Genomic DNA, 27,739 nt, shown 5'->3' on the forward strand with positions numbered 1-27,739 from the left:
AAAATAAAAACGAATTAACACTGAAGCGATGTACATAAAATGAAACTGATACTTATGTATTCGTTATATTATAAAGGAAACGTAATTCATATTGTATGTTTTAAATTTGTCAAAATGTTAGTTAACAATTTAAAACTCTCGTTTTATGACGATCGTTTAAAATAATTGTAGAATTTTATTCAAAATTATTTTTAGAATTTGTTCCATTAATACAATTCCAATCTTTCTGTAATATTCTTTCCTCAATTTTAAACGTGTTTATCTGCAAAATTTGCTTTCTCATACAATTTTGCTTATGTTGCATATTTATTTTAATTTCATACGAATGCCATAAAATTTATACTAAATAATAATTTAAATGACTAAATGTAAGAAAGCTAGATAATAAAGTCGCTTCAAAAAATTGTAGCTGTACCTTAATTTGCATTTTTGAAGTCAGTACCCTTAAAGGGTAAAGATAGGTCGAAATTAAGAAATTTTCATTACGGTTTAAATTATGTTTTTTTTTTTAAATAGAAGTCATTGCATGTACAACATGGGTTTAACAATATTTACACAAAATTTCCGAAGAAAATGTCTGGAAATAAGTGTCTCGGCCGCAAAACACTATGCCCTTGTGCTATGGTGCGCGATCCGTGAATATGATACAGCTGTGTATGCTCTGTTCCGTACCACACTTCTTAAAGGACCATTTGTTACCAAAATACTTTGGGAAAAAACTAATGATGTTGGAAGCCCGTTGCTTGCCAGTAAGAGCCCGCTGCTCTTTGAATTACGCTTGAATCCTGGCATTCTCGCGGAGACTGTGTTGGAATTGTAAGCTCGTTCCAGCAATCTAATCTAGATTCTTAATTTTACCCTTAAAGTAAGCTCGTTTGCCCCTACCAAGGTGATGAAGATGAACATCGATCACCGGTGTGATGAAGATGAACATCGATCACCGGTGTGATGAAGATGAACATCGATCACCGGTGAGAGGATTGTTTAAGCCAATCTTCAAAGTCGTCACCTTGGCAAGGCGTTTTTTACTTTTTGCAACATTCTCGTCCACCCTGCTATCCAGTGTCTAGGTAGACCATGAAAGGGTGAGCGAGAATGTTGTCTTTTTAGCAACAATTTGGGGAAAGCCGCCGACAGCTCCCCAAGATCCCAGTGTATTGCAGCTATGCGCCAACTTGGGTTTACAATAAGCCAATCGCTATTGAGTCGAGGAAGAGTTCCAAGGATTCCAAGTCCCGTGTGAAGTTTGGAGATTTCTCAAACGACCGTAACGTAATTTGCCAAAGAAATGTCTCTAAATTCCGATCCTCAAAAATAACCGTAAGGCACGTCCGCATCGTAAACCCCATGATGTTAAAGTTCGTTAAGAATCCTTAATACTTCACTTTCTTGAATGTATATTTTAATCGTTTCAGTTCACGTTTGCAAGTGAAAATGTATATTCACTGCTTATTATTAGTTAGTGTTGTTCAATTTAAACATTCATTTACGTATATATTCAAGATTGATATTTAATTATCGCTGCATGTATGAATTAAAATAATTAATCGTCGTTAGTAATTATTTTATTGCTTTTGAAATAGAACCAAATCAACTCAAACCATTCGTACAAAAAGTAAACAAATATCCATTAGTAAAGTAGAACAAGCACCAAAGTGTGTATACAATAGTAAATATGAATGTTTTCCAAACAAGAATTTAAACCAACATACACTGATTGGATAAGCGAAGGTACACAATCACTAAAGCTTCTATACATCACAATTGCAGATAAACAGAAGTAGAATTGCTATAATTGAAATCATTTCTCACGGAAAGAAATTACAAATTGTTCACTGATATTTTTCTTCTGAAATTATCTGTCATACGACTTATCTGACTGTTCATTACAGGTTATTTTTACTCGTGTTAAATTTTCAAATAGAATTTTAAAATAATTAGGAAATAGAAAGAATCTATGAACAACAGGTGATATCATTCCACAATATATATTTAAGATCTTCAACGTAAGTAGAAATAACGTGTAATAGGCAATCACGGTTACCAAGTCATTTCTATCACAATTTATATTTTTAGAAAAATTTCTAATATACTGTATTAATGTATATCGTATATAATATATACATATAATGTATATAATGTATATTATCGATTCATTTTCTCACGTATAATTACATCAGAATTAAAACATTAACTAACTGCATGTCTAAGGTAAGATTTGCAAGAAATGTTTTTAACAAATACAATAGAAAACCTTGCTCTAAACGCGCTATTACATAATACAATAGAAATTTCAGTATGCAAAAATTAATTATTCATGTGTGCTACTATCTGAACATTCTAATATATTTATGAAACAACTGCTGATCGACAACTTGTAGGAAACAACAATCGGTTTGATTTCTAACAATTTGGGAATTGTTTTGGCAAATTAACACGTATGATCGATATTATGTATTTCCTCCCTAGTGATAGCGACATATCCATACAAAAACCGAGTTTTCTGTGTAATATTACTTATCCGGAACAAAATCTCTGTCTCTCCTGTTTACTCGTTGAATATTTTCTACAATTGTTTTTTAATTCAAACATCTCAAATCTCACTACATTGCTGTTCTGTCAGAACTTTTGTCGGATTGGTTTCTTTTTTATTCCAGGATGCGCATTTCTTTGTCCTTCCCTTCGTCAATTGGCACTGGTGATTTTCTTTGCTTTTTCTCTGATTTCACGAATAGCGTCTTTTTCCTCTCTTTGAGACTGAATGCTTTTGCGATCACCAATTGCAGGGTCACCCCATTGCCAATCTATCAAACCGATATCCGGAACTGAAGATCGATTGTTGTTTTCTACAAGCTAATAGAGGAAGAGGTAGAAATGTGAAATTAGAATTATATTTTTTTTATCTAGAGAGTCTCGGAATAGCTGAAAACAAACGGGTTTCAAGAATATTTTTAGGACAACTTGTAACAAATATACTGTAAACACAACATATAAATGTTTCCTAAATTTATGCAAAATCAAATATCTAAAAAATGGGATAGTAATATGAGACAGTACTGTTTTTGTGAGAAAGAACGTATGATACTGTTTTAATGCATCAGTAATGGTTTTAGTACCGCAAATGATCGCAATTATACATTTTTATACATTCGAAGACTGTTATTTTTATCTAATTTCCTTCGTGACATCTAAGGCATTTATTTAATTTATACATATGCATATGTATGCCTTATAAATTTTGGAAAAGTATAATAACTTAAAATAAGCAAATATAACAAGAAACATTAATAAGATTGCTTCAAAAAATCTCATATGTATTTTAATTTGCATTTACCAAATCGGACAAGAATTTGGAGGGCTGTGCAGCTCACGTGACAGAACACATTTAGATGCCACTAAGAACACGTTCAGGATACATTCAAATGAGGAATATATCATTTGCATACATTTATATCTCAACATTAGTCTTTTAAAGTTGAGAACATTCTTCCATTATCAGTATAAACAACTTTTACTATTCTTGTATATTTATCATTATGTTTATATAGTTATATTATTTATTACTCATTTTTAATACGATCTAAAGAAGTACAGGCCATTCAGAAATTCACATACATTTCGTACATAAACGTTTTCAACCAAATATTGGTTATTTCAGATGTAAAAGAACTATGATTTTATACACATAGAATTTCATGTTGAATATACACAACTTATGAAATGACGTGAATTTTGTATAACGTAGAAGTATATAACATAAGTTAAAATTATGAAGCAATTATTCTTTATTTTCTTTATTCCAGGGAAAAGTGGACAAAATTGATTTTTCCTAAATTAATCACAATTGAGTAATAATTATTAATATATAAATACAAAAAATTAGACCTGTTATTCGGATATAATGGTATTTGATACATTTTGTGTGTAATTTAAAAAAAAGTAACTTTAAGCGGTGCAAATACCTTGTTTGAAACAATTTAAATAGCTAAGGTATTTGAACAGAGAATAAAAATATGTTTGTATAATTTCCTGTAATTTAATGCTAACTGTGTAGTTTCGACTGCGTGTTGCTATGAGCCAACATAAAATTTTATAAATAATCATTACATAATTACATTATGTTGTAAAATAAGTATTTATGATTGCCGCCATATTTTAGGAAAAGACATGTGGCGCCGCCAATGATGAGAGTGGGTAATTGGGCCTAAGGTGTTACGTGTAACTTGAAAGTCCGTTCAACGTAGAATGTGCAGCGAGAAGTAATCGGATAGTTTTCTTTTATTTAATAAATTAAATTTACATGTGTCACGATAGTAATGTAATACGCGTATGAGTTCTGTGAGATTTCTCTGTTTTCCATTTAATTCAACGTGATTCCTTCCTGCCACGTTAATAGGTTATGGGTCTAGAAGGCACGTGCACAGCTGAGTGCGCAATTCCCGAAAACAACAAACATGCTTTCTTTCAGTGCATTCGGTAAATAATTACTCAATAATATAATGATTATTTTTTGAATAAATTGTTTTCATTCTCTTTACTATTCTCTTTCGTACTATCGATATTTTCCCTAACTTTTCCTAGCACGAATATTTTAAACTCTTCCTTGATGAACAATGGCATAAATCATCAGGTCATATATTTATTTGTAATGTATACATTCTTAATAGTTATGTTTTATGGTTAAAAGAATTAGAAGACTTAATTAGTCAACTCTCAAAACCTTTTATAGTATTAGGTGATCTAAATAGTCATCATTATATATGGGGCTCACATAAAATTGACCAGAGAGAACATATGATTGAAAAACTCCTAGAGGACCACAACATATCCCTTTTAAATAATAATCAACCAATTCATTTCAATAGCAGCTACAACTCTTTCAGTGCCATTGACCTTTCTATCTGCAGCTCTTCAATGGCACTTTCCTATTCTTGGAGTGCTAGTTGGGAGTTGTATGGTAGCGACCATTTTCCTATTATGATACAAAATCTTTATTCGAATCTCCCAGAACACCCCAAGTCCACACATTGGCTGCTTAAAAAAGTTGATTGGGACAAATATATGGTAAAGAAGTTATTCTGCAAAAATTAGAAAGTCTAAAAGCCCAAACTTTTTCATGGCTACTCCCTAATATAAATGACAAAGTGAATGTATTTAGAAATATTATTATAGAATCCACTAATGAATCTATCCCAAAAACTACAAATAGATTTCATAGAAAGCAAGCCCCATGGTGGAATGATAAATTATGAAAGCCTTACAAGCCTACAAACAAGCGTTTAGTCATTTCAAATGGCATCCAACACTTGACAATAAAATTCAATACAAAAAACTCAGGTCTACTGCTCGTAGAATCCTGAAAGAAAGTAAAAAGTGATCTTAGGAAAGTTTTATTAGCACTATGAATGCATCCACCCCTATTTCCTCCATATGGAATAAAGAAAGGAAAATAAATGGACTTAAAAAGCATTCTAAAATCTCGCCACTTATCACGTCAGATAATACAGTAACAACTCTTCCAAATGAGATTACTAACCATTTTGCCTCAACATTTGCCACTAATTCAAGTGATGCAAACTACACTGATACCTTCTGTATGTTTAAAGATACATCTCAAATTAAAATGAAAAATATCCTCTCTTTAAACACTACTTCAAACACAGTACTTAATTATCCTATTCAGCTTAAGGAAATTAAAGCATCCTTATGGCATTCCTGACCTGATGGCATTCTAAATACCTTCCTAAGATGCCTCCCAGATAACGCGTTCGTCTACTTAATTAATTTATACAATGAGATATGGGTATCTAAATCTTTTCCTGACAACTGGAGGGAATCCATGGTTATCCCTGTTCTTAAACCTAACAAAGATCCTAGCAAACCTGAGAACTATAGACCTATAGCTCTTACCTCCACTGTATGTAAATTCATGGAAAAAGTAATAAATAAACGACTTCTTTGGCTGTTGGATGACAAATGTTTCTTAACTCCACATCAGTATGGCTTCAGGAAATATAGAAATACAACAGATCACCTTGTAAATATGGAAGCATTAATATGTGATGCTTTTATTACTAAGCAACACTTAATAGCTATTAATTTAGACATTGAAAAGGCATATGACATGGTTTGGAAAGATAGAGTTATCAAAATCCTGGCCGACAACGGGGTGGATAGAGAAATGTTACATTTTATAGCTAATTTTCTAAGCAATAGATTAATTTAAGTTAAGGTGAATGGTGCATTATCTGAAAAAATGGAAATGCAGAATGGTATACCGTAAGGTTCTGTTTTAAGTGTAACTCTTTTTCTTATCGCGATTAATGAAGTTTCTTCAGTCATTCCACGGCCAGTTAAATTTTGCATTTTCGCCGTCGACATTTCAGTTCTATGCAGTGGTACAAATATGACCACTATTCAATATATCCCCCAAGACACACTTAACAAAATACAGAAATGGTCTAATAATGCAGATTTCAAATTTTCAGGTAGTAAATCGGAATTTATTATTCTCTCTAGGTCTAGCAAAAGCTACCCTAATACTAAGCCAAAGTTAGGCGCACAATACATCAAAAGATCAAATCAGATCAAAATACTTGGCCTTTTATTTGACCACAAGCTATTTTGGGAAGCTCATATTCAATATCTAAAAACTGAAAAAAAATATAAAGCGTAGAGCTTAGAGCTTATTATATAAATACAATATGATCTAAGTTAGACTATGGTTGTATAGTCTTCTCTTCTGCAAATAAATACACCTTGAACTCTCTAAACGCTATTCAATCTGATTGTATGAGACTAGCCTTAGGCGCTTTTCGAACAAGTCCTATTCTGAGTCTCCTAGCTGAAGTCGAAGAAAAACCCTTGGAATTTAGAAGGGAACTTAGCTTGACATATGCTATGAAGCTTTCAAGTACACCTATAAATCCTACTTATAATGTTTTCTGGACCCGATATAATAGAAATTATAATACTAAACGTTTCCATCCCAAACCCTTTTCCCAAAGACTTAAAATATGTTTAAATAATATAATTCAAGAAGTTCCACCAACAATACCTATTTCTATGTTGAGCGTTCCTTTCTGGCTAACACCCTATTCTACAGTTGATTTATCGTTATCTGACTATTGTAAAGAACAAACCATCGATGTCACTTATAAAAATTTCTTTTATGAAATTATCCGGAAATATCCGGATCACATTCAAATCTATACTGATGATTCTAAGTCCGACGAAGGGACAGGATGCGCTATGATATTTCCGAATGACTATAAATTACATAGGATGCTATAAAATCAATATCCCAAAACCTTCCTATCTCCCACAACGAGCTAATCAGGGAACTGAACATAAGAATTAAAACTGTTGGAACCATTTTTAGCGTAACTCACCACCATCCAAATTATTTAAAATAAGGAAAGATATTTATAGTAACAAATGTCCAGATATTATTGGCAGGAAGGATCAGGTTGTAGCCACGCGACTTAGAATCGGCCACACAAATATGACGTACATCTAGAAAATTACTAAGAAACCACCAACGATCTGTAACTCCTGTAACGTTAGACTATCTGTTGAACATGTTTTGCTTAACTGCCCAATGTTCCATCTTGTACGATTGGGTTATAAGTTTCCGACAAATCTCAATGACTGCCTCAGCAATCTGGAAGGTATTACTGTCACTCTTTCATTTCTGAAAAGAGTGGGTTTATATAATAAGATTTAACTATTATACATGTGTGATTAATTTGTATCTACATATGTTATATATCGTGAAATTTAACTATTATACATACACGATTAATTTGTAATTACATATGTTATATATCGTGGCCGCTAATGACCTTGCTGTTCATGCGACCATTATAAATAAATAAATAATAATAATGGCATAAGTCGAATGCTACGCGTGAGAAGTAATAACTCTCAATAATTTTCGTTGCTTTTTCAATGATACTACGGAAACGTTCTTCGACATAGGCAACGAGGAGACTCAAAAAGTTCCGTATTCAACATTTAATCTCATTGAACTTCCAAAGGAAGCTTAATAGAAGAGGCAATCCGAAGCGAAGCGGGATCAGTATAGGAAAAAGCGTGGATTTTGTACACGGTGTGCGGCTCACCATGCAGTCAAGAGATTGCACGGGTAACAAGTGACTCCTTATTCGAGCAAATTCATTAAAAGTTTGATTCCGTTCCCGCTTCGGATGTACCCAACATCGTCTCCCCCCTTTTTCTTTTTATTCCGTTTGTACGGATAACGACGTCGGGCTCATTCCGATCCTTTCGCCATTATTCGATAAACTTTTAATTGCCGTCATATACAACGCATGAATGGAGTTCCCGGAAGTAAATACAAACCGTAGGCCGCCAGCGATTATAACGGACATTTATCGACGCGCTCGTCTACTTGAGCCTCTTCACGGCAGACATGAATGCCACTCGAAATCGTATTGTCCACGTAACATTAAGTTCTATTCGAAATTATGGCTCTGTGTTTCGAGCGATTAATAGCAGCGACAGTTCGTGAACTTTCTTTCATTTACACAAAAATCGTAGAATAACATTTTCCATTGAATTGATATGAATATCGTTATTTTTTATAATTAGCAAGGCATATTGTGCTCTATATGCACATTCGCCAAACTTCACCACTTTTGCAGAATTGTTAATATATTATTTTCCATGTTTAAATAAGACAAATGCTTATTTTTTATATCACGTATTGTTAGTTTAGTAATGAGAATATATATTAACCAGTATTTAAAGAATAGAAGAATGATTTCTTTTAAACAAAATCGACGTCAAAGCACAACAAAATTTATAGAAACTTATATGTAAAATATGTACAGTTTTATGAAGAACCTGTGAAGTAATACGGAATCTTCCAATGACAAGATTTCCCACTCCTGACTTAATTAAACCTAAGATTATTATTTTTTGTTGCTAACTCAATTTTTCCTCTTTGTTTTAGGTGAGTCATGAAAACTGAACATAGACGAATACATGGCTAGTTCTAGCAGAAATTTTTTATCAGGTATTTATCGTATTTTCTCATTGTTAGTTTTCTCACGTCATTTTCTCAAGTATTCGGTTACCTCATAAGTATACAGCATTCTCGATACTTATTTAAGATGGGCGCAAACTATAATTTTTGTTAATAATTAATCAAACATATAATTTTTTTTTTTACAATGGTTTTGTACAACTTGCGTCCAATTCTGCTATTGTTTGCATTATAAGGGTTTCTCTCTTAATTTTTTTCATTTTGTTCATATAATTCATGAACAGAGTATCTGCAAATTTTTACATGCCTTGTCTGATATGTATCTTTTTTGTTTATAAATTATGCAATCTCATATAACGTATATTTTAATTAATTAAATCTAGAATTTCAGTATTTTAAAACACAATGTTAAAAAGTTAGACTCTCTTATCAATGCATCCGTTGTTGTATGTTTAGGGGTTCGCCCAGTTTTCTTATTTGATTCGTGAACAGGTGGAAAAGAAAATGAAAATAAAAAATTATTCGATAGTTTATAAATTGCCGAGATTATATTAATTCATATTTAGACAACTATGTTTTTATAATATAGGCAAGTCGGAAAATATTCGTGAAGTGTTATACTGCCTTTTAATGTTAAAATGTTCTTCACTCCTGACCTAAACAATAATATAATTGCTTTGTTTTATCACTTATGTATATTTTTTGTTGCATATTATATTAGTTTTGTTTCTATTTAAATGAATATGAATGAGACTTATATCATGACAATTGTTGCTGTTATTCTTTACTAATAACATTGTTGGCTCCCATAAAATTCGTGAAGCAGATTCTTAGAATAGGGAGAGCTCAAATGTTTATTTGAGTACCTCATCTAACGGGGGTCCGGATCACGAGGGAAAGGACGTTGGAAAAGTAATTACTGCACGTTAAATTTATTTTCGCTTCATCGATGGTTCTATGTGCGTGTCGCGTCGAAGAAAAACTCTAGGCGTAAATATTCAGTAACGTTAGTCACATTGTCCGTCTCGTTTTAATGTTCACGTGCTCCTGGTTGTGTTTGTCGCACTCAGAAGTGGAGAACTCAGCCGCCGCGTTACGCAACTGAGCTAGTGGGCTGTATGTGTGAACGTTTCCTTTTAAACCAGGAAGCGTTTGATTGCAGTTCGGGAAGGCGAGATTTCAATCTCGATACTTCCACGACTGCAAGTCTCAACTGTTGTAGGAGAGGTTAACAAATGGAGGTTGTAAGGCTCCAAATGTTGCTTAATCCTCTGCTTCTCATCGTTCTCGTTATGCGTACGGGCACGGTGTGGTACAATACTTTAACGGCGCATGCAGAGACTGACAGTTAAGGCACGTTTACCATGGCGCTATTTAAGCGGTGTTCTACGACCAGTGTCCGTGCACACTGGCGATGAGTGAACAGCGCTCTAGCTGATCGCCGGATGCTGGGAATGCAAGGATTATCCTAGCCACCGACTCGAAGACGACAAGTCCACTCAAGGAATTCGCCAATAAGGCCTTTATAGATGGGAGTTTAACCGTTCGACAGTCAAGGGAGGTTCGAGCGTCGAACTCGAAACTTCGGACACGACCTCTGATTGCAGCGATACGTGTCTATATTCAGGCTGAGGTGGATCGTAGCCACTGCTGAAATGGAAATCTCGTATAATAATCCACGAGATTTTTACAGTCTTGTTGATCTGGTCGTAGAACGAGCTGATCTGTTTAAATTGTAAACGGGTTGCGGAAGTATTCACGATAAGGGATTGTTTCACAATCCGTTCTCGTATGACTTCCTTTCCTCGTTTACGATGTCTTTGATTTAAATTGTAAACGGGTTACAGAAGTATTCACGGTAAAGGATTGTTTCACAATCCGTTCTCGTATTCCTTCTTTTCCACGTTTACGATTTCTTCGGTTTAAATTGTAAACGGGTTGCGGAAGTGTTCACGGTAAGGGATTGTTTTACAATCCGTTCTCGTATTACTGCCTTTCCACGTTTACAATTTCTTCGAAAGTTCGAATAACTGGTATAATCCGGGCCACAATATAGCGAAGTTGAAACTCGAGTGGGTGTCAAAGTTTACAAGTTTCAGCTCCCGAAACAAATGAATTGACAGAAATACGAGCAGCTAAGGGCCTTAGCCCATAGTCAGGGCCGTACGAAGAAATATTTTCCTAGTGTCGCCACTTTTAGAGGTATCGTAACAGGTAAAGGTCTTACTCAAGTCTTTAATATCTTAATTTACCTGCTTATCATACAGGGTGTTCGGCCACCCCTGGGAAAAATTTTAATAGAGGATTCTAGAGGCCAAAATAAGACGAAAATCAAGAATACCAATTTGTTGATGGAGGCTTCGTTAAAAAGTTATTAACAATTAAATTCAAAAATTTCAAATCGTTCTGGAAAAATTATTTTCGGTTGCGGGGATCAATTACAATCATTTTTGGTGAATACACATACTTCCGAAATCCTACCCACTTTCGAGAAAAAAATTCGAGTAAGTGCTGAAAGTTTTGGGCGAAAAAAAAGACTTTCGAATCGTCCTGGAAAAATTATTTTTAGTTGCAGGGGTCAATTGCGAGCATTTTTGGTCAACAGACATACTCCCGAAATCCTACTCAGTTTCGAGAAAAAAATTCCTTACCGAAAATATAATTTCTAGCCGGAAATGTCTGCCCGAATTTTCATGCGAATCTTTAAAACGTCATAACTTCTGAACGGATTGGACGATTTTAATGTTTAAAAAAGCAAACTACGCGTATTTTAGTGGAGAATATGTACAAATCGCAAAAATATTCGAAAAGTTGGTCCTTAACCCTGCAAAATGAGAAAAACCCCATAAAAATGGTCCAATTTTCAAATAGCCATAACTCCTACAATTGTGAATATATTTCAATGAAACTGTTTTTTGAAGTAGAGCTTATGGGTACCTACAAAAAAGTATTAGACAACTTTTCTGTAGGGCGTCAAACAAAATTACTAAAAATGAAAAAGGAATTTTTAAGAAAAATCGACAGGGGGTAGGTGCCTAAATTTTTCGATGAAAAAAGAAGTTTCCGTATCGTTCTAAAAAAATTATTTTCAGTTGCGGGGGTCAAATATAATAATTTTTGGTGAATACATATACCCCTGAAATCCTACCCACTTTCGAGAAAAAAATTCAGTTCTGGCGGAACTTTAAACGTTAATAACTCCTTAACGAATCCACCATCAACAAATTGGTATTCTTGATTTTCGTTTTATTTTGGCCTCTAGAATCTCCCATTAAAATTTTTCTCAGGGATGGGAACACCCTGTATATCAATTTCTATTGTCCGGCGAGATAGTAGGACAATAAAGTTGGACGTGATCGCCAGATGACCAAATTGCGTACAGGTAAATAATTTGGAGAGTTTTAAGCCCCCGTAGTATTAACATTCGAAAAATAAAGAAATGTGTATTAAATAAGACATACAATAAACCATGTTTGGAATTTCAAACAAACATAAAAGTTGACTAATATCGTTATAAAACTATATCATAGACAAAAGGTATTGTCTTTTTTCGTTTCTTGTATTTTATTATCTTTTGCACTGATCATCTATTTCTATAGCATATTTCATAGACATAATTTAAAATAAATATTCAAAGACATATATGTTTAAAAAATTTCCTGATTTGGCTGTATACTTGATAATAAAACACTACACTAGGAAACTTTTCAAACATTAAAATAAACTAAAGTAGAGTTCAAAAATTTATTATCATTTTATTAACATGAAATTATTGTGAACTAAGTAATAAATAAAGAGAAACATTATTTCAGTTTACTGTTTGTCGATAGGGCATAAATACATTATGTGGAAACTTCAAATAAATCAGCGGCAAAAATTAGTGGGGAATACAGTACTCCATTATCATATTTCAGAATTAATAGTATATCGAAACTTTTGTTTATTCCAAATAATGAAATTCTGTACTTCCATAAAATATTTGTATTTAAACATTCTCTCGTTTGGTACATTCGGTATATTTAACGAGATCGAAAGGATGTAATTCGCGATCATGTATGTATTCCGTTCGTGGAATATCACGAGGATGAAATCACCGTTCGAAGGCGCTTACCCGAAGCACACGAAATCGGCTCGACGTTTATGATAGTTTGTGCTCCATGCTGGTAAGCCGATAACCTCGAAAGCGACGTAAAGTATTCGAATAAATTTACCTAGATTTCCAAACTACAGACTTGGTTCGGTTCGAAAATCCAGCGAGGCGAATTATTCGCGGCAAATCCATGTTATTCCTTGTATTACAGATTCAAAGTTAAAACGAGTACCTGTTGGATGTGTGGAAGGAATGAGGTCAGTTGTATGTAATCCAATGTTGTTTTAGATAATAATGAAATATATATATTTAATATATTAGTAACATAATTCTCAACTCTCGCAAGACAATGGAACTGACGCGCCGATCCCCTCGCGTGCCAGTGTTGCCAACATTAAGCCTACTTCACACTACATTTACTCGTCAGACATACAACTATTAGAAATAATCCTACAGGATGAGACTGCGTTGAGATGATCAAATGTACACAACTTGAAAATAATATGGCGTTTTGATACTACACAAAAGTTGTGAAACTTTAAAATTTCCTGACTTTATTAAAATTCGTCCAAAATTGTTGCGATAGAAACTATATTACAGCCTGAATTGTCTATTTGTCATGAATTCGATGATTTGAAAACATATTTCGAAGAATAAAATTGTATGAGAACGTATTTGAACTACGATTGGTTTTATCTTTTTTGTTTAAAATTTCTATTGTTAATGTGTTGCTTGATTGGCATAGATCATTATTATACATATTTCACAAAACTTATACGCTACTGCAAAAATGTAATGCATTGTTTAAATACTTTAAAAACTAGTTGAGTTTTAAGGTTCCATATCATTAATAAAATCCTAAATAATTATGAAAGTAGTCTAAGTTATATATTTCTTGTTTCGAGATATTTAAAGGATTACATTTGAATAAATTTCAAAATATTTCTATATTATGTAACATTTTAATTTAGAATTTTATTGGTCTTAAATTGGAATTTCATACGAAAATGTTGTTATTAAAGTTCAAATTGACTGAAAATTAACTGAATGCCCTATAAGTGACTTAAATCTATAATAAAATACGAGTTTTATTAAAAATCAAAATTTTAATGAAATAATTCATTTACATTTATTAATTATTTTTAAAAAGTTATCCATTTTTATCACTTTAGACTTCTATTATTATGAGTTCTGAAATTTTTAAAATGTTCTCGAAAAACTGAAGGGTATTTAATACATCATATAGTTATGTTTTTCTTCCATTACTAGTCTATTGGTGGTGTATAATAGAAGTAAGTTAATATTTCCATATATTTTTGGTCTTCAACTTTTTCACATCCGAATAATTAACGTATTCAAATAGTAAGTATGCTGTCATTAACTTACCTGAATCGCTATCTGTTGACATAGTTTAGTTAAAGAATGTGTTGTCATCGTTATCATTATTGTCGTCGGTTGATTTGTAATAATTGATAAACTCATTGTTTTACATTTTTTACTTAGACCACTTTCATAATTAACGCTAAATCTATTCCATATAGTGTTAAAATAACAAGCACTGGTTCATTTTTGACAATATCGTAAAAATTACATTGAATTAATTTAGTTTAAAATAACGTAATATAAGATAATTGATGAACTCATTTTTTAAAAATGTTGACTTAGACTCAATATTTTATTTATTCTTTAATATAGACGTAACATTAATTGAATGTTAAAACTGAACAAATTACATGTATTCCACGGTCAGAAACAAATCGAAAAACAAAAACCAATCGTATTTATGCGATCTAGCCTTACTCTACCATATTAATTTTTTGAGTGCTATAAACGTACATGTACGTATATTAGAGATCTTTATTTCACATATGTATATTTAAATACACGTGTATTTCATATACAAGGTGTTCGGCCACCCTTGGGAAAAATTTTAATGGAAGATTCTATTCCAAAATAAGACGAAAATCAAGAATACTAATTTGTTGATGGAGGCTTCGTTAAAAAATTATTAACATTTAAAGTTCCGCCCGTACTGAATTTTTTTCTAGAAAGTGGGCAGGATTTCGAGAGTATATCTAATGACCAAAAATGCTTGTAATTGACCCTTGTAACTAAATGTAATTTTTTTAGTTTCGTCTAAAGATTTCATTACCTACTCAAATTTTTTCTCGAAAATGCATAGGATTTCAGGTATATGTGTATTCACCAAAACTGTTTGTAATTGATCTCCTCAACCAAAAATAATTTTTTTAGAATGATTTGAAATTTTTTAATTTAATTTTTTAATAACTTTTTAACGAAGCTTCAGTCAAGAAATTGATATTCTTGATTTTCGTCTCATTTTGGCCAATAGAATTTTCCATTAAAATTTTTCTCAGGGATGGCCGAACACCCTGTATAATCCATCAACAGAGTTTGCACTAACGTTCAGTGTTCTGTCTTCAACCAGCACTTCGACTAGGAATATTCAGCACCCAAGGTTTAACATGACGAATTATATTTCTTTCTTTATCATGTCGCCTATAAGACACGTAACTGCAAAGGGGTTGAAACATCAAATCGATCCAAATGTTTTTTCCGAGATTGCGTCTCAGAAACGGTTCGACGACCCCTGTATCGGGCGAATCGTTCGCAATAGTTTTGAAATATCGTTTCGTCGGTCTCCTAAAGTACTATGTCCCGTTACCCGATCGCAATATCCACGGTTTATTAATAGTCGAGGCTCGCGGTCAAAATACAGAATCGATTGCGAGAAAGTCACGTATCAAATCAACGTCCACAGAATCGAAAAAAGCCATCGCGAAATAAACTCGGGGAGTTGTGGACGATTTTTCACTGTCCGGGATAAATATCGGTCGAGAATTATGTATTTACTCGGCCGCGGCGCAATTTGTACGCGCGGCCGTATCGAATATCGATATCGGATCTCGCGGTAGGGGACGCAAAGGAGCAGGAGAAGTCTACGGGAACACTAAAAGTCAAGGGGGTTCGTTTCAACGTTCGACGCGGCACGTGTTCGAGACGTTGAAGCAGCGAAAAAGAACGTGCCGCTGCCCTATAACGTCGCAGCTTTTATTACCGCGACTTTCATGGCCCGTGACAAAATGTTATCTGCAATTGAATCGCTAATATTTCAGCCGTGAATCGCAACCGTTTCTTATTCTCTCGTGCGCGAAGAACATCCCAGATATTCCGTGACTCGTGAAATCCATTGTTTTCCAGCAATTAAAATCTCGCTTTGTCACGAACGTGTCGTACGTGTACGATGTCTCGTGCGCCTATCCGACGCCGTACCTTTTTGTTTCACATTTTTATTTTCTCTATTTTGTCGCTATATAAGTTGTTAATTAACAATCGGATGCCGGAATTGTGTGACTTCCGACTCAGGTTTACTACATGCAAGCTTGTTGGACGTGGGAGAATTAACTTTAGTAGATTTTTTCATCTTTATATTAAAATACACGTATTTCTTTGTTTACATTTGTGTAGTTCAGTTTTACTGCAGAGAATGTGTAATATATAGTGAAATACCTATACTAGTGCCTTAAGAGTTACATTGAATTATTGAATCGGTGGGTTATAATAATATAAGATTCGCGATTTCTACAGTACGTTACATAACTATAGCGCCAATCAAATTTTTTTCTGCATTGAACTTTTGAGATGAAATACAAGAAAATTAATTATATACAGGGTGTCTCAGTCGATTTTGACATCTTGATTTCCTCGGTATTGTGACACGTAGCGAAAAGTGTTTCGTAGGAAACTTAAATGGTATCAAGTTGGGTATATTCTTATGTTATTAGTTTTTTCGTAGGCGGACGCGTCAAGGACGAGTTTACAAAGGTCAACTTTGTTTATTTAAATGGTATAAGGTACTTTTTTATGTATCAAACGATGCAGCTAAACATTCTTTATAAAAATGTACTATTTATGTCGAAAAGCAAGTAGTTTAGGAGATATTTCAATTTAGAAATCAGTTTCATTACTTTTTAGACACACCACGTATAGGAACGGAAGAGTCAGTCGAGCGCTTGCGAGAGAGCAACCCCTCTGGTGGCGAATACGACTGGTGTCGCCATAGGTTTATTATTGTTTGGCCTTTTTTGTTGAAACTGATTGCTGGGGTTTCTTCATTAAATTCTCTCTTAATTGTTTGCTGTTTAAGATTGTACTTGGTTCTCCACTGACGGTTCTACTGTTGATTTACTTTCTTAATTAAGTATTTTTTGTGCTCAACGTGACGACTCGGTACTATTTGATTATTTTCCTATAGTGAACTTGTTGTTTCTGCAGCTGAATAGTAGTAGTAGCAGTATTTATTTATTGTATGAGGTGTACGCCCCTTACAGTCCTATATATAAATATTTATAAACAATGTGTCCGTATGTGCAATTCTGTTCTGTTTTTCATCGGTTTGTTTTTGTTGTAAACCTTGGTGTGTTCATTTCTTTAGTAATTTAAATATAAGAATTTTTTTAACCTCAGCCATGATTTTACACGTACGTATGTGTCTTTTATCTCTTTTCCTTCTTGGGAAAATGAAATACGTATAAGATCTCTATTTCTTTTAATGATGTTGGTCTGTATTGTTCGCATTTGGGGCGTTTTACTAGGATATGTTCTGGTGTCTCCGCTTCCTTCCTGTTATACATTTTGCAGAGTAGGTTATTGTCAATAGGATGCGTACAACTCTTGTTGTTTACTATCCATCGTAATTTTCCTGATAACGTTAATTGGGCCTGGGTTCTTTTGTATGCTAGTGGTATGTTTAAACCTCTATATTTCGTCCGCTGCCTTTTATCTATATCCTTAATGAACGTGTACAAGGTGCTATAAATAGAAACTCTTGCTCTCACTATGTCTTCCTTGAAGGAATTTTCGTGTATTTTCTCTAGAATCTCAATCTGTCTCTTTTTCAATATTTCTTGAGTAACGTTATTATGCCTCATAAAATTATAATATTTCTTTGTGAAAAGTGTACGATAGAAATAAAACTGCGCTATTTTTACGATATTTAGGCGAGATGTTTGGCAGGTTGATTGCTTGGATTTTACTATTTCTGTTATTTTTACCATTTTTAGCGAGACAACTTGTTGATATCGAAGGCTCACCGTTTATCGAATTCATAGCGTACTGGACATTTATTTCCAGTACATTCAGGTTTATTATAACGTCTATCGTTTCTTCTACGTCTGGACACTAGACACTGACTTGTTCAGGGTGTATAAAAATTTCTTGTCCTGATTATTATACACGTATTCTTAACCATCAGATCCATGGACATCTGCCATAACAAAGTTTTTAGATTTATTTTTGTATTCGAAATACCTGGTTTTTTTACTGTAATACTCACAAGAAGAACGTTAGATTTGATCCTTATCAATTTTAATAATATTTTGTTGGCTTATAGGTTCACGCGTACGATAATTGTAACTGGAGTTACAGCCACAGATGGTCAATTAGTCATGAGAAAATAAATGTAAAGTATATAAAAATTGCTTAGTTAGATATATTCTAATGATAGATCATTTAAGTTCAAAATGACTGTGGCGCAGTGGCCAGCATAAAAAACTAGTAATATTTTGTCCTATGTTCCAATTCCATCACGCGTAGAATTTTTTTTATTTTTTCTTTTATTTTCTTTTTTATTTTTTTCTAACTTATTTTTTTCAATTATTACTCAATTACAAGCACCTGCCTATAACAAAATGATTAGATTCGCATTGTATGCAGTTACTTATACAGTCTATTCGGCCACCTCTGGAAAAAATTTTAATGGGAGTTTCTAGAAGCCAAAATAAGACGAACATCAAGAATACCAATTTGTTGATTGAGGTTTTGTTAAAAAGTTATTAACATTTAAAGTTCCATACTGTCTGGAAAATTTTTCGGCGAAAAAAAAAATTTCATATCGTTCTAGAAAAAATATTTTTGGCTGTAGAAGGCAATTACAACCATTTTTGGTGAATAGACATACCCCCGAAATCCTACGCACCTTCGAGAAAAAAATTCATTACCGAAAATATACTATGTGGTCAGAAATGTCTACCCTAAATTTCATGCGCATCTTTAAAACACCATAACTCCTGAACGGATTGAAGGATTTTAATGTTTCAAAATGCAATCAACGCGTATTTTGGCGAAGAATATGTAGAAATACCAAAACTATTCGAAAAGTTGTTCCTTAAACCCGTAAAGTAAGAAAAACCCCATAAAAATAGTCCAATTTTCAAACAGCCATAACTCCTACAATAGTGAATATATTCCAATGAAATTTTTTTTTGAAGTAGAACCCATGGGTACCTATAAAAAAATATTAGACAACTTTTCTGTAGAGCGTCAAACAAATTTACTAAAAATGAATAACGAATTTTTAAGAAAAAACGATAGTGGGTGGGTGTCTAAATTTTTTTGCGAAAAAAAAATTTCAAATCATTCCAGAAAAATTATTTTCGGTTGCGGGGGTCAACTACAATCATTTTTGGTCATTACACATGCCCCCGAAATCTTAAACACTTTCGAGAAAAAAATTTAGTCAGTGCAGAAATTAAAAACTTTCAAATCATTCTGAAAAAATTATTTTTAGTTGCAGGGGTCAATTACACTCACTTTTGGTGAATAGACATACCCTCGAAATCTTAACCATTTTCGTGAAAAAAATTCCTTACCGAAATTGTAATTTCAGGCCAGAAATGTTTCTCCAAAATTTCATGCGTATCTTTAAAATGCCATAACTTCTGAACGGATTGGACGATTTTAATGTTTCAAAAGGCAAACAACGCGTATTTTAGTGGAAAATATGTAGAAATTTCAAAAATATTCGAGAACTTGTTCCTTGACTCCGTAAAGTGAGAAAATCCCCATAAGAATGGTCCAATTTTCAAACATCCGTAACTCCCACAATAGTCAATTGGATCTCAATGAAATTTAGTATGGAAGTAGAGTTCATGGACAACTATAAAAAAAGTATTAGACAATACTTCCGTACAGCGTCAAACAAATTTATTAAAAATCAAAAACGAATTTTTAAGAAAAATTGACGGAAGGTAGATGTCTAAATCTTTCGGCGAAAAAAAAAAATATTTCAGATCGTTGTGAAAAAATTATTTTTGGTTGCAAGGGTCAATTACAATCATTTTTTATCCATAGATATACCCCATACCTACTCACTTTCGAGAAAAAAATTCGTGTAGGTGGACAAATTTTATTAATAATTTTGTTAATAACTTTTTAACGAAGCTTCAATCAACAAATTGGTATTCTTGATTTTCGTCTTATTTTGGCCTCTAGAACCTATCATTAAAATTTTTCCCAAGAGTGGTCGAACACCTTGTATACATTTAAATGTTCTTATAAGCAGGTGAGTTTCACGACGTGTTTGTGGTGTTATATGGATGTATTTATGTTTTCATCGTTTGTATGATGAATTTTATCCAAATTTGTGTATAAATGAAAAATAAAATTAATTTGCTTATACCTCAAACTATGTACATTGTTTTACTTTCCCTTGTTTATTGTTAGTTCGTTATACGATTGTTGTATATGCCTCTACAAACTTGCAGAATGTTGTTAAAGTCGGTGACGATCAAATCTGATATTTTCGTCGTCAATGTAGTACATTTTACATTATTTTAACTCAGTGTCTGCTCAACCAGTCAGTCGAAAGTGTTTTTTGATCCAATCCCAACAAAAAAATAATTACAATTGTATTTTAATTGTAAAACAGTCAGATATCTAGTGCATCGTACGTATTTTGGTGTTTCTTCCTGATAACAGAAGTTTGAAAACATTTAGAAGTATATGAAAAATGAATATACAATTGTGCAAATATGGACCATATAATTATGTCTTGCTTTGGTTCTACATATTGGATACAATTAGCATTTTCAAATATAAAAAATGAAAAGTTCTTTTCTTTTCGATATAAATAGACAAAAGTATATTTATTCCATGGATTCTCAAAATTAAATATTTTCTTATTTACGTAGTGAACTTCTTTATTAAATTTATAATTTTATTTTTAACATTTAGTTTACTTTCTATATTTGTAGTTTGACTGAATAAAATAACTCGATGTTACGAATTACGTAAAGGTTGAGCAGCGATGGTACACACTATACTAAATGTACTCATTGTCAGTAAAAAAAAATTAAGAAAAGACAGTTACGGCGCAACATATTGCATACTTCGTTCAATTAATTCTCGAGTGTTCAGAATTCTACGAACAGAACAATAAGTAAATTAATGTTGAGTTGCCGTGGAATGTGCAGTAACCAAAACAAGAATTATTAGAAATTCACATGGTTGAGCGCAGGATTTGTAAACTAATTTACAAAATATAATGCATAATACATAAATGTTGTTGCTATGACAGGAGATTACTCTGGAAACATTTGTTTGGTACATCTAAGGAGTTATGACTACTCAACCGGTGGGTGTGCTCTGTGAAGTATGATAAGTTTACAGCGGAATAACCACAAGCGCGTTTATGTTGGAATGGATGATTTCGTTAGTGACGTACCGACGAGCATCAGAATTGAATCTCAGGTTTCTGGATGGAAATCTAAATACAGAGTGAATCCGAAATTTCCTCGTTGCAAGGAATCAGAAACAGTGAAGATTCTTCATCTTTTGCTCGACGTTTTCTAATTTAATACAACGCTTACAATTATTTAACATCACTACAAGTTGTCGTTAATTTACCACGATTATTGTTGAGTATTTTCAACGTTTCTTATTATTTGGGGTGAAACATAATAGGATTTTCTTAATTTGTCCGGCATTTGTTTTCTTAATTTTAGTCCGGCAATATTCTTTATAAGATGATATTCTTTGTATGATAGATTGGAGCGTCCAAAGTGTGATACGCTTATGGCTGCACGATGGCGCTTTACGTTGGAATACTGGTCGACCGTAGGGGAACCCCCAAGTAAAGCGGGCAGTCGGTCGCAGGGAATTCCTGTGCTTGTGTATTACTATCGAAACAGTTTTATAAAACATCTCTGCTTCGCTACCTTTGTAATTTCGCTGTATGGTTTACTAGACCTGAATAAATTACATTTTATATTACTATCGTACCACACAAAGAAACTTTTTGTCATAAGATTTTAGAACTTTAGACTTTAGAACAATAATTGACTAACAATAAGACGAGAAACTAATGTGCAGCCATTTTTTTTGCTTTAAAATATTGCCTTTCGTTTGTATTTTAATATTGCAAATTTTAATTCTCTATTAATGGAAACTCAATTAAAATAGACTGTTGTAAAATTTTCTGAGGAAGCTTTACAAATGTTGTGTTACCTATGCAAGAAAAATTATACGTATCGTGTATCGTTTTATCCATAAACTAACGTATGGCAATCCTTCAAGTATTCACGTTCAGTGACGTTCATTGATACTCACCAGTGATTCCAAATGGATTTTGCATCGATACTTAGGTGTTATTATCCATGATCCGCAAACAGCACGTTCCCGTACACGTTTCTGCGTGGGATATACAGCCGACCATATTTCTCCGACAACCCCGACATTTCACACTCAGTTTTATTTATAAACTGACTTGGAATCCCGGTCTCGCGTAGGTAAAGTATACACTTGACTCGCATGGTAGGACCAGAGAAAATCTAGAATGAACAGGTCCTCGAAATTCGACAACACTCGAGCCTCGAGGATCAGAGATGTGAATTATTTTCTGACGAAATAACATTGGAGACGCGACTGTATCATTAAGGGGATATTGTAGTATAAATCTTTTAAAAAATCGATTTTTTTTATATTTACTTAAAGAATATAGTTTTGAAAATGTAGGGTGTCCTAGAATCGATGGTACACGCGGGAAGGATTTTTTTTACATGAAAAAACAAATCGAAAATAAAGAATAACATTTGTTCATTTGAGTTTCATTGTCGAGAAAATCAATTGTGAATATTCTCGATCCAAATAGCATCAATACCATTAATATCAACATGATGTGCTGTGTTACCTCTGTTTATGGTTTTGGAGTTACTTTAAATGAAAATGAGGCATGTAAATCACTTATTAAATTAACTTAATTCATAAAAAAATTCCCAACTATACTCTCCGAATTAGATTTGTATAAGCGCATTCTAATGTATTTTGTATCTTTAATTCTTCAAATGATTCTCGCTTTTGATTCAGGAATGCATAATAATTATTTGTTTTAACACAACCTCACAGATAAAATTCAAGGGATGCCAAATCTTGTGACCATGGTTAGTCAAAATCAAAGATAATAACATACTAAGATAACAAATAAAATCGTATTCGTGTTCAGGAAATCATGTCAATATAAGTCTACAGAAGTGCAAAAAACATATAATAATAAAAGTCTATATTGAAATCCATTTTTCTAAGTCATAGTGAATATTCACAGTTGATTTTCTATCGTTCTACTTATATTTGATGACAGAATTTGGTGACAGAAATTATGTCGATATCTTCAATTTTTGTTAAAGAACGAAAATTACACTTTACATGACCAATTATCTACATTAAAAATTTGTTTTTATATATAATATTCCTAAAGATGACCTAAAGATTAACTTGAAAAACGAAAACACATCTTTAAAAGTTTTCAATAAGATGAGGATTATAAAAAATCCTTCGATTAAAGCTATTCAAGTATGTACTTGAAATTCAAACCAAGTCAAGTATTTGATTATTCAAGCAGCTTACATATGTGATCGATTTTGAGAAAATTCAATCTGTCCAAATGTTTAATCAATTTGATTGTTTATACAAAATGTGATTTTTCCTCTTGTTCCAAAATCATCTTAGTATAAACTCAAAGAAATTAAAAATTTTTAATCATTTTTCAACTTTTACTCATTTGTCCAACCCAAGTTATTTAAAGGAACAGATATTTTTTTTTAATTTCTAGAGTTATCATGATTATTCTTGACTATATGTAAACTTATCTAAATCTTCTTCAAGCGAACTTTATTATTGAAATATAATACTGTAATTAAATAAGAATACATAATCATGTTTGTTTTAATAATCAAATTTTATTGGATAATCAAGATTGCTTAAACAATTCAAGCTAAGTTTGACCCAACTTATATGTTCAAGTATTTGGACACCTCAACCTTTAATAAATTCCAATTTATAAATGAATTTACGAATAAAATATGACGGAATGTTAGTTTGAATCTGAACTAATAAAACAAAATTTTTATTCGTTATTCGTGAATAAAATTTGCCCAACTTTGTCATATCGGTTACTTTTGCCGTGGTTAGGATAGCTCGGTTCCTTGGGGACGATTCCACGGTTGTGATCAACTCTACTTCAGTGTTTTTCTCATCCCTGGTGGCCTATAATGTATGTGACCACTTATTCCTTTGTGTTTTGAGTCACAACGCGGTTAAATAGAAACTTCGAGTTGTTATTGGATTCGTCGCTCGATTAAACGTTGCTTGTTTTAGCTCCGTGAAAATAATTCTATTTACCTTGCATTAAATTTGATCGACCTTACAGAGAATTGTTTAGGATACTCGTCATTGTAGACTTAACGCATTGTCGATTAATAGAAGAGATTTCTCTCTTTGTGTCATACCGCTTTGTATGCTTACAAATATGTATATGGAATCAGTGAGCTTATATTAACTGTAGGCAACCTAAAATTAAATACAGGATGTTCGGCCACCCTTGGGAAAAATTTTAATGGGAGATTCTAGAGGCCAAAATAAGACGAAAATCAAGAATATCAATTTCTTGACAGAGGCTTCATTAAAAAGTTATTAAAAAATTAAATTAAAAAATTTCAAATCATTCTGAAAAAATTATGTCTGGTTGCGGGGCTCAATTACAACCATTTTTGGTGAATACACATATCCCTGAAATCCTACCCACTTTCGAGAAACAAATTCGAGTAGTTACTGAAATTAAAAATTTTAAATCATACTAAAAAAATTATATTTAGTTACAGGGGTCAATTACAAGCATTTTTGGTGAATAGACATACCCCGAAATCTTACGCACTTTCAAGAAAAAAATTCTTTACCGAAAATCTAATGAGGCCAGAAATGCTTCCCTGAAATTTCATGCGAATCTTTAAAATGTCACAACTCCTGAACGGATTGGAGAATTTTAATTTTTTGAAATGCAAACAACGCGTATTTTAGTGGAGAATATGTAGAAATCCTAACAATATTGAAAAAATCGTTCCTTGGTACCGTAAAGTGAGAAAACCCCCCCAAAACTGGTCCAATTTTCAAACTGCCATAACTCCTACAATAGTAAAGGTATCTCATTGTAATGTTTGTCTGAAACAGAACACATGGATACCTACAAAAAAGTATTAGACAACTTTTCTGTAGGACGTCAAACAAACTTATTAAAATTGAAAATTAAATTTTTAAGAAAAATCGACTGGGGTAAGTGCCTAGAATTAGATTTTCGGTAAGGAATTTCTTTCTCAAAAGTAAAAGAATTTCGGAGGTATGTGTAATGACCAAAAAGGATTGTGATTGACCCACGCAACCGAAAATAATTTTTCCAAAACGATTTGAAATTTTGTTTTTCCGAAAATTTCACACCTTTTCGAATTTTTTTTCTCGAAAGTGGGTAGGATTTCGAGAGTATGTTTAATGACCAAAAATGATTGTAATTGACCCCCGCAACCGAAAATAATTTTTCCAGGACGATTTGAAATTTTTGAATTTAATTGTTAACAACTTTTTAACGAAGCCTCAATCAAAAAATTGATATTCTTGATTTTCGTCTTGTTTTGGCCCCTAGAATCTCCCATTGAAATTTTTCCCAGGGGTGGCCGAACACCCTGTATACATTAAAAGGGTCTGATTGTAAGAGTTTATCTTCGAAGAATATTCGAGCGCCCTGTTAATTATTAAAATAATAGCTTGGGGGCGTATCGTGTCGTGTTTGAAAATTTTTGTACGAAGGTTCATTGAAAATATGCCTTTTTATGATCTAATCCATCAATTTTATTGAATTCTATAAGGAATGGCAGTCGCTACGAAAACGTTAAGAAGTGGCAAAAACCTGTACAAAAAATGTAATCTGCATTTTCTAAATTACTACCAAAAAAGTACATATAGCTGTACCTCGCCTTTATATGTATAATTTCTTTTACTCGCTTAATTTCTGTGAGGTTATGCGTGGATGATAGCACATATACTTTAATACTTCACACGTGTCGACACGAAGAGTGTCACGGCAGAACAGAAGCGATTGCACACCAGGTACACACGCATGGGTCCGTCGGAGGGCGCAGCGATCAGGTGTTAAGGCCGATTTCCATCAATTTCATTTTCTTAATGTTTACAAATTTGGTTGAATGATGTTAAGGAAAGATAGAATGTTATGTCGTCTAGAAATTAAGTAAAAGAATTGTTTTTATCATTAATCTTCTTATATTCGTTTCTGCAATACCTCAGCCGACGGAAATGATAAAATTAAAGAAAAAAATTAAATAAAATTAAAGAGTAAGCAGTATTAAAATGATCTTATAACATTCACCCATTTTAGTAATAAGTAAAAAGATCCCTCTCTGCTTAAGATAACACATTTTAAACTGAGACACTGTCATCAACGTGGAAAATGCTCATAAACAAAGGTCATGTATAGAATGAATAAATATTACATTATCCTATAAAACTCACAGATATTTATAAAATGAACCTTGTTTACTTGATATTAAAAATTATTATGTCAAATATCAATAATATAACAAATAAAACTTTCTCGGCAAACGTCACAAGAGACTGCATTTATCGGGTATTCAATCGGTTACGTTATGCAATGGAGTGTGAAAATTAGCAATTTTAACATTCAAACGAATGGAAATTTACTTAAAGCGGTAAACTGAAAGCAGATTGATTTTTCATCTTACACATAAATATTCGAATACTTGAATGCACTGAATATTCAGCAGGTATTCCCATTATTATTTGATTGATCTTGTCTCCTAGAAAATTGTACGCGCTATAATGAAAGCGTAATCGATTCATATCCGTAATTTGAATTTCAGATCATTCAATCAAAGAATATTAAACATCGTTAACACTTTTTATTGGAGTGTCAGTCTCTTGACGTTTATTACCTACACGATTGAGGCACTGCACGTTCGGAAACTGTTTTTACGCTAAAAAAAATCTACTCGCAACAGCACTTCCAGGCCATAAAATTCTAATTTCGAACCGTGTCTCTGATTCGCGTAGTTTTCTTGTTGGAAATGCGAATTTTCACGAAGGATGCAGGCCGTTTTTGTACCACGTCAACATTTTTCTTCATCGCCTCTCTTTGCCGCTGTGCGCCTGTTCACCCGACCGTCAATCAATTTATTTGACACCTATCGTCCATAGAACAAACGAGGGTCATTGCTACGACGGGAGAGCTTACCTTTAGAAATTACGCGTTTCCGCATGAACAGGTTTAATATATCGATCGAGCAGCTACATAATCGGTAATTTCAGTTTTCCAAGCTATTCCTATGTACAATTGAAATTTAAGTATCAAGTATGAGTATAGAGTGTTCCTATATTTATGGTCTCCAAAATCACCGCGTTCGCTCGCTACATTACCCCTAGCTGATCCAGCGGATCAGGGTTAGTATGCATATTGGATAGCCTTCAATATTTGATATATTTTACAT

The 27,739-nt window shown here is 33.0% G+C and overlaps 1 protein-coding gene across 6 annotated transcripts in view; it reads left to right on the forward strand.

Moving 5' to 3' along the window:
- Kair1d (Kainate-type ionotropic glutamate receptor subunit 1D) overlaps nt 1-27,739 on the forward strand; it is an 881,193-nt gene that overhangs the window by 210,433 nt on the left and 643,021 nt on the right. The window contains exon 3 of one of the 6 annotated variants that reach the window (XM_076774729.1): nt 8,975-9,037. The exons of the other annotated variants lie outside the window; for them this stretch is intronic. The gene's annotated coding sequence lies outside the window, so the exon portion shown is untranslated. The remainder of the gene's footprint in view (nt 1-8,974; nt 9,038-27,739) is intronic. 6 annotated transcript variants of the gene reach the window in all.

This window comes from Colletes latitarsis, chromosome 10 (assembly GCF_051014445.1).
Source record: "Colletes latitarsis isolate SP2378_abdomen chromosome 10, iyColLati1, whole genome shotgun sequence".
Lineage (NCBI taxonomy): Eukaryota > Metazoa > Arthropoda > Insecta > Hymenoptera > Colletidae > Colletes > Colletes latitarsis.